Here is a 9,334-nt window from a genome sequence, read left to right on the forward strand (position 1 = left end):
TACAGGTGCTACCTCTAGGACCCACCATTGTATCAACCTAACTCAATAAGGATGGCTGGAGTGGCCCAGTCTTCTCCGATACAACCAATTTATAGTAACCCACAAAATACTATATCAACTCAGAAAAACACCAGCACTAAATAAGATCATCAAACCGTACAGCAACCTGAGATCACTACGCTCTGCTGACAAACTGCTAGTACAAACAGCTAAGAGCATAAATGTGGCTGGGGGCTCTCTGTTCGCCAGCTCAGTAGGCAAAACTTGGAATATGCTACCTGCCGAATTTACTCACCATTCCTCCTTAACCAGTTCAAAAAAGTCTCAAACTGCACTTCCAACAGCATTGGCAGTATCCCTGCTTAAACCCTGACTAATCACCACCCACTGCTCCTGCAAACTCTCCCTAAGCATTTCAGTCTTATACTCTAATAAGTGTATGAATTCTTGAATGGACTTAGCCCATAACTGCATGTATTATTGTCTGAAATTGAAGCCTCATGATTTTGATGTTGTCTACTATGTTTTATCCATGTTTGTCACCCTACTGAAAACTGCATATTATACTTTTCTCTAAATGTTTCTATTGTTCCTAATGTATTTGTGCTCTCCCTGGGCCTCTGCTGAAAATGGACATATATCCAGTCGGACTTTCCTGGAAAACAAATGTAAAATAAATAAAATAAATAAATTTGCTTATTCAGCTTAAGACGAATGTCTTATAACTTCTGTTAACTAAGTTTTAATTATCAGGAACTTCATTACTTGTATCTTACAAATAAAGTGCCAAACAAAAATAAAGGATTACATTTCTGTGACATTTTTTTTCTAATCTAAAAATGCTTTAAATACATGTGCTTAAGATCGGTAGTGAATGAATAGGTAGCTGCAGCCAGTTTAAACCGTCTCACTGACCCACAGTCTGAACACTGAATGCACAGCCTCACTGACCCACAGCCTGAACATTGCATGCGCAGCCTCACTGACTCGCAGCCTGAACACTGCATGCACAGCCTCACTGACCCATAACCTGAACATTTCATGCACAGCCTCACTGACCACAACCTGAAATCTGTATGCACAGCCTCATTGACCCACGGCCTGAACATTGCATGCACAACCTCACTGACCCGCAGTCTGAACACTGCATGCACAGCCTCACTGACCCACAGCCTGAACACTGTATGCACAGCCTCACTGACCCACAGCCTGACTACTGCATGCACAGCCTCACTGACCCACAGCCTGAACACTGTATGCACAGCCTAACTGACCCACAGCCTGAACACTGCATGCACAACCTCAGTGACCCACAGCCTGAGCACAGCATGCACAGCCTCACTGACCTACAGCCTGAACACTGTAGGCACACCCTCACTGACCCACAGCCTGAACACTGTATGCACAGCCTCACTGACCCACAGCCTGAGCACTGCATGCACAACCTCACTGACCCACAGCCTGAACACTGCATGCACAGCTTCACTGACCAACAGCCTGAACACTGCATGCACAGCCTTACTGACCCACAGCCTGAATACAGAATTCACAGCCTCACTAATCTACAGCCTGAACACTGTATGCACAGCCTCACTGACCCATAGCCTGAACACTGTATGCACAGCCTCACTGACCCACAGCATGAACACTATATGCACAGCCTCACTGACCCACAGCCTGAACACTGTATGCACAGCCTCACTGACCCACAGCCTGAATACAGCATTCACAGCCTCACTGATCTACAGCCTGAACACTGTATGCACAGCCTCACTGACCCACAGCCTGAACACTGCATGCACAGCTTCACTGACCAACAGCCTGAACACTGCATGCTCAGCCTCACTGACCCACAGCCTGAATACAGCATTCACAGCCTCACTGATCTACAGCCTGAACACTGTATGCACAGCCTCACTGACCCACAGCCTGAACACTGTATGCACAGCCTCACTGACCCATAGCCTGAACACTGTATGCACAGCCTCACTGACCCACAGCCTGAACACTGTATGCACAGCCTCACTGACCCACAGCATGAACAATGCATGCACAGCCTCACTGACCCACAGCCTGAACACTGCGTGCACAGCCTTACTGACCCACAGCCTGAACACTGCATGCACAGTCTTACTGACCCACAGCCTGAACACTGTATGCACAGCCTCACTGACCCATAGCCTGAACACTGTATGCACAGCCTCACTGACCCACAGCCTAAACACTGTATGCACAGCCTCACTGACCCACAGCATGAACAATACATGCACAGCCTCACTGCCCCACAGCCTGAACATTGCATGCACACCCTCACTGATCCACAGCCTGAACACTGCATGCATCATTTTTATGGGCAGGGACTGTTGGCTAGGATACCAGAGCTGTCAAGTTGTAGGCATGCAGGGATGTATTTTACCTTATTTATTTATTTGTTCATTTATTGATTGATTAGAGTGAATGCATTTTGGAGATGGAAGAAAGAACCTGGAAACTGTTTTCTGTTGAGAACTCTTTGTTTTAATAAAAGTATCAGAACATACCTCTGACAGACTTTTACAGTGTATAGATTAAACTGTGGGTGAATGTCCTGAAAGACTGGGCCAATATAGATAGTGATAAAAACAATAAAAACTGATGGATGTGCTATTCGTATTACTTTCAGACAAAATATTATTAACTCTATAGCTTTTATGTGCTGGCTGGGTAATATTTTTTATCTCCCTGTCATTACTGATGGCTGCATTTATGGGGGGAGCAGAAGTGAATGGAATTTGCTGGAGTTTTTCCACTTAAATGTTCAGAGTCCAAAATAATAGAAAAGGAAAATTTTTACCTGAACTTTTTAAGCCAGAGTGAGACTCTGTATTTGTATTGGACTCCTTTTTCAGAAGGAAATATGTCTTTGAAACTGTTCAGTGTTTTCATGTGATACGAAAAGAGACAGCTGTGGACCATAATGCAGAAATGTAGTACAATAGCTTTTTAAAACATTATGTCATTTTCTGTGGCAGTGATAGATGGTTTACATGTTGACTATTATATTTTATTTTTGCATATCACCTACATTTTGCACATAATCCTCGGCAGTAGAGAATTGTGCTGCAAGTTTTTGATGAAAAAAGTTTGATGAAACATGGTAAGTGAGTTGGGCATTTGGAGAGATGGTAATGATCTGGAGAACAAAACATGGTTATCATCCTTTCACTTTTATGACTTTGTACTTTAGGTCTCTGAGTGTGACATCCCTTGCCTTCTGTTTTGTACTAGAGGATGTACAGATCCTACAATGGGTCATACACTGAGATTAAGTAAAACTATATGTAAAAACTTGACACGACTGTTTGGAATCTGAGTGTGACATCCTTTGTGTTCTATTTTGTACACTGCTAACCTCTGACAGGTGTTTAGTCTTTATAGGGGAGTTGAATGGATGCATATGAACAGATTATTGATATGGCAGAGAACTGTTTAGAAAATGGAATTACTGAGACATACTGTATGTAGCACCCTAATGGAAAACGTAAAGGGATACTTACCATGTGCACATATTACAGCCTGGGAGAGGGTCCATGAGGAGCAATTTTTAATTTCAAGACTAGATATGACCTTTAAGATGTACTTTTTTTTTTTTGGTGACACCAAGGGTCATAATAGTAACAAAATGGATTTGAATAATGTAAGATATTGCTTTTTTTTTTTTTTGGTGACACCAAGAATCATAATAGTAACAAAATGGATTTGAATAATGTAAGATACTGCTTTTTCTTTCCCCAGAAAAGCAATACAGTACATGTTCACATGAAATTAAGGTCCCAAGAAGAAGGAATCGGTCTTCTTTGAGGACGAATATGAAAGACACCTTTTAGGAATTGTTTGACCTGAAAACAAGAAGCCTGGGGTGGGTTTATGGGCAGACAAGCAGAAAAGGCTGAGAAATAAGCTTTAACAGATCAGTATGCCAAGCCATAACTGAGTGACAGACACATAAGAAAGGACCATAGGAATACAGAAAAGAGGTCCAAGGCTACACTTGAATCATCAAGTAGAAACTCTCTTCCATTTAGCTACATAGGATTTTCTAGTAGTGTTTTTTCTAACTTCCTGGTAAAACCATAATCATGTCTTCAGAAAGTTGGTATCTAAAAGGAATTAAAACTCTATCGCCCAAAGAGTCAATTATAGAATGGACAGCTGAAGGTGAATGAGAGATCCTTTGTCATGTGTAAGGGGGATCCATCCTGTAATGTGACTTGTGATGATTGCCTCTGGTTAAATGAAACAGAAAGGGGCAACCAGTGTTGCCTGGACCACTAGGGAGTCACCAGCAAGATTTTGGGCCTGTCCCCACATGATCTTATAATTACCTAGTATAATAACCAATAACCTACATACCGCCACTATGCATACTACGCTCATACAGTACACAGATGACTCCACTCTTATCTGCTCTGCCCCAACTATATCAGAACTCCAAACGACCACACAGGAATCATTCTCATCTGTCAAAACCTGGCTATCCAATGCTCAACTGCTTCTCAATCCCAGCACAACTAAACTCCTTATCTTCCAACCATCCAAACCTATCCAAATACCCCACTTTAATATTCTATCCAAAGACAACATGGTCATCTCCCAAGTAGATCACACCAAACTAATCTATGTGGAGGTTGACAACAATCTCAGATTTGACACCCACATATCTCTTAGCATAAAAAAGTATACAGAAAGCTAGGCACTCTGTACAGAAACAAACATTACCTCACACAGACAGCCAGAATTTCAATTGCAAATTCCCAACTAATCTCCACCTTACTTTATGCCTCTCCTATACTTACTAACCTTAGGCTGACAGACCTTAACAAGCTTGAAGGTTGTTGCAATAAAACTGTAAAATTTGTCACAGGAGCATCATATCACAGCCACCACTGCATTCCCCCTTAGGGAACTAGACTGGCTTGAATTCCCTCATCTTCTTCACCTGAATCAACTGAATTGCCCACAAACTAGTAAATGATCCTCTTAAAATCTCATCCCTTCAAAACCTCCTCCAACCCTACAGATCAGCTATACTACTACGTTCCAGCAACAAAAATCTACTTATCACCAAAACCAAAAACTCAGCACGTGATGGCTCTATTCTCCTGTGCCATATCCAAACTCTGGAACAACCCCCCCCCTCGATAACCACACTACCTTGCTGTCAATTCAAGACCACACAAATCTTACCTAAAATACCCTGGCTGTGTCCTTGTTCCAAACCTGACTAAACCCCCCCCCCCAATATTGCCTGCTCAAATTCTTCTCCTCAACATAGTTTCCATGACTGTGGTCCTACTTGCCTGGTACAGAATATACTGATAGTAACATTGCTAAATCCACTACTTCCATGTAACTCCTACATTGATTCTTTGTCGTGTACACAACTAATGTAAACGACTGTCTGTGCATTTTTTGTTACTACTCCATTATTGCAATCTCACTACTCTTCTTCTATGCTTTTCTGACTACTATATGGAGCTTTTCTCCCTGGGCCTTCACTGAAAAAGGACCTGTGTCCAGTGAGAATTTCCCAGTAAACAAAAATAAATAAATAAATAATAATAATAAATAAATATTGCGCAGGATCTTTGGTTGTAGAAAAAAAAGGGCAACAAGCATATGGGACATCCCTGTCCAAGAATAACACATGATATCCACTTTCCAATCCTGAGGACTCAACACTTTTGAATAGAACTGAGGAGGCTGCCTTTTCAGAGAGGAGACAAAGAGATCTACTTGAGGGATATTCCACCAAAGAAAGTACAATGTCCAGGGACACCTCCCTGTAAAACATGCATTCATGAGGATATCCTCTGGACCTGCTCCAAGTATCTGCCACAATATTCTGAGGGAATGTAAAGACCTGAAGGATCAATTGATCATCATCATTGTCATCATCTTTTGGCTTTTCCTGTTAGGGGTTGTCACAGCGGATCATCTCTTTCCATTTCTTCTTATCATCTGCATCTTGCTCTGTCACACCAACTGCCTGCATGTCCTCTCTCACCACATCCATAAACCTTATCTTAGGCCTTCCTCTTTTCCTCTTACCTGGCAGCTCCATCCTTAGCATCTTTTTCCCAATATACCCATCATCCCTCCTCAGCACGGCCAAACCAACGCAATCTCGCCTCTCTTGCTTTGTCTCCAAACTGTCCAACATGAGCTGACCCTCTAATATACTGATTCCTAATCCTATCCATCCTAGTCACACTGAGTGCAAATCTTAACTTCTTTAACTCTGCCACATCCAGCTCTGACTTCTGCGTTTTTGTCAATGCCGCTGTCTCCAACCCATATAACATAGCTGGTCTCACTACCCTCTTGTAGACCTTCCCTTTCACTCTTACTGGTACCAGTCTGTCACAAATCACTCCTGACACTCTTCTCCACCCATTCCACCCTGCCTGTACTCTCTTCTTCACCTCTCTTCCACACTCACCATTACTGTGAACTGTTGATCCCAAGTACTTAAACTCATCCACCTTTACCAACTCTACTCCCTGCATCCTCACCATTCCTCTACCCTCCCTCTCATTTACACACATATATTCTGTCTTAGCCCTGCTGACCTTCATTCCTCTGCTCTCTAGAGCAGATCTCCACCTCTCCAGAGTCTCCTCAACCTGATTCCTACTCTCACTAGAGATCACATTGTCATCTGCAAACATCATAGTCCACGGGGCCTCCTGTCTGATCTCATCTGTCAATCTGTCCATCACCACTGCAAATAAGAAAGGACTCAGAGCTGATCCTTGATGTAATCCCACCTCCACCTTAAACGGATCTGTCACTCCCACTGCAGCCCTCACCACTGTCACACTACCCTCGTACAAATTCTGTACTACTCTTACATACTTCTCTGCCACTCCCGACTTCCTCATACAATACCACAACTCTTCTCTAGGCACCCTGTCATATGCTTTCTCCAAGTCTACAAAGACACAATGCAACTCCTTCTGACCTTCTCTGTATTTCTCCAATAACACTCTCAGAGGAAACATTGCATCTGTAGTGCTCTTTCCTGGCATGAAACCATACTGCTGATCACTAATTATCACCTCCCTTCTTAACCTAGCTTCTACTACTCTTTCCTACAACTTCAAGCTGTGACTGATCAATTGTATCCCTCTGTAGTTACTGCAGCTCTGCAGCTCTGCACATCACCCTTATTCTTAAAGATAGGTGCCAAAACACTTTTTCTCCACTCCTCAGGCATCCTCTGACTTTCCAAAATTTCATTAAACAATCTAGTTAAAAATTCCACTGCCATTTCTCCTAAGCACCTCCATGCTTCCATTGGTATGTCATCTGGGCCAACAGCCTTTCCATTCTTCATCCTCTTCATAGCTGTCCTTACATCCTCCTTGCTAATCTGTTTCACTTCCTGATTCACTATCCCCACATCATCCAACCTTCTCTCTCTCTCATTCTCTTCATTCATCAGCCCCTCAAAATATTCTTTCTATCTACTCAACACACTCTCCTCTCTTCTGAGTACATTTCCCTCGCTATCCTTTATCAACCTTACCTGCTGCACATCTTTCCCATTTCTGTCCCTCTGTCTAGCCAATTGGCACAGGTCTTTTTCTGCCTCTTTAGTGTCCAATCTCTCATACAACTCTCCATATGCCTTATCCTTAGCTTTCGCTACCTCTCTCTTTGCCATTCGCCTCATCTCCTTATACTCATGTCTACTTTCTTCATCTTTTTGACAATCCCACTTCTTCTTCTTCGCCAGCCTCTTCCTCTGTATACTCTCCTGTACTTCCTCATTCCACCACCAGGTCTCCTTGTCCTCCTTCCTCTGTCCAGATGTCACATCAAGCACCTTTCTAGCAGTCTCCCTTACTAATTCTGCTGTAGTTACTCAGCTATTTGGTAACTCTTCATTGCCTCCCAGTGCCTGTCTTAACTCTTCCCTGAACTCCACCTCACAATCACCCTTTTTTAACTTCCACCATTTAATCCTTGGCACTGCTTTCACACTCCTCCTCCTCTTCTTGATCACCAACGTCATCCTACAGACCACCATTCTATGCTGCTTAACTACACTTTCCCCTGCCACCACTTTACAGTCTCCAGTCTCCTTCAGACTGGCCCTCCTACATAGGATATAATCCACCTGTGTGCATCTTCCTCCACTCTTGTACGTCACCCTATGCTCCTCCCTCTTCTTAAAATACGTATTCACCACAGCCATGTCCATCCTTTTTGCAAAATCCACAATCATCTGACCTTCTGCATTCCTCTCCTTAACACCATACCTACCCATCACTTCCTCATCCCCTCTGGATCAATTGATGGCAAATTGCAAATTCCCAGGTTTGGAGGGATAAGCTGCAAAGAAGATAAGATTTTGTACCCCCTTGTTTGTTGATATACCACATGACTGTGATGTTGTCGATAAAGATTTTTAAGGTGCCCATAACCCAAAAGGAGTGAAGGGCTTGGAGAGCTACAATGAAGGCCCTCATTTCTTTGATATTGATATGGTCTGCCAGATGGTGAAGGGGCTAGTGACCATAGACTTGGAGGTTGTTGGAGGAAGTTCATCAACCTGGATCAGAAGCATCTGTGTATAGTCCTTGAGAGGGGAAATTCAAAAAGGCAGACCCATGTTCAGTGGAAACTGGTGAATCCACTGAGATGAGGCAATAGTGGGACCAAATACTCCACAGGGTGGCAATGCTGGAACCTAATTGCCTTGAGGTACCATTGGAATTTCCTCATGTGTAGTTTGACAATGAGAAACATTGGAATAGTGGATGTCATGTACCCCAGAGCTTGAAGAAATTCTCTTGCCTATAGGAGTGAAAGAGGCAGAAGAAACTGGAAATAAGCAATCAGAGAAGGAATCTTGGGAAATGGAAGGCAGGCCATTATTGCAGTAGTAGGAATCCTGCAACCAGGAACACTTGGTCATGAGACAGAGTTAACACTGACTTTTTTGAAGATGAAGAGGAATCCAAAAGTGCATAGAAGGAGCATAGTAAAATGAAGATCCTGAAGCAGGATCTGCTGAGGGGTTACCTGAATCAAGAGAGCATCCACTTAATGGAAACTTTGCATTCCAAGAAGCCAGCAAAAAGCTACCATGGGTGACAGATATTTAGTAAAGGCCCTCAGGACTGTAGAAAGACTAAAAAGTAAAGCAGAGAATTAGTAATGACAGGAGGAAACACAGAAATGTAAAAACATCCTGAAGAGAGGGTGAATAAGAATGTGCAGGTAAGCATTCTTCAGGGCCAAAGATACCAGAAAGGCTTGAAGTAGCAAGAGAGGAAAAATAATC

This window comes from Protopterus annectens, chromosome 3.part1, assembly GCF_019279795.1.
Source record: "Protopterus annectens isolate FY-2018-M chromosome 3.part1, PAN1.0, whole genome shotgun sequence".
Lineage (NCBI taxonomy): Eukaryota > Metazoa > Chordata > Ceratodontiformes > Protopteridae > Protopterus > Protopterus annectens.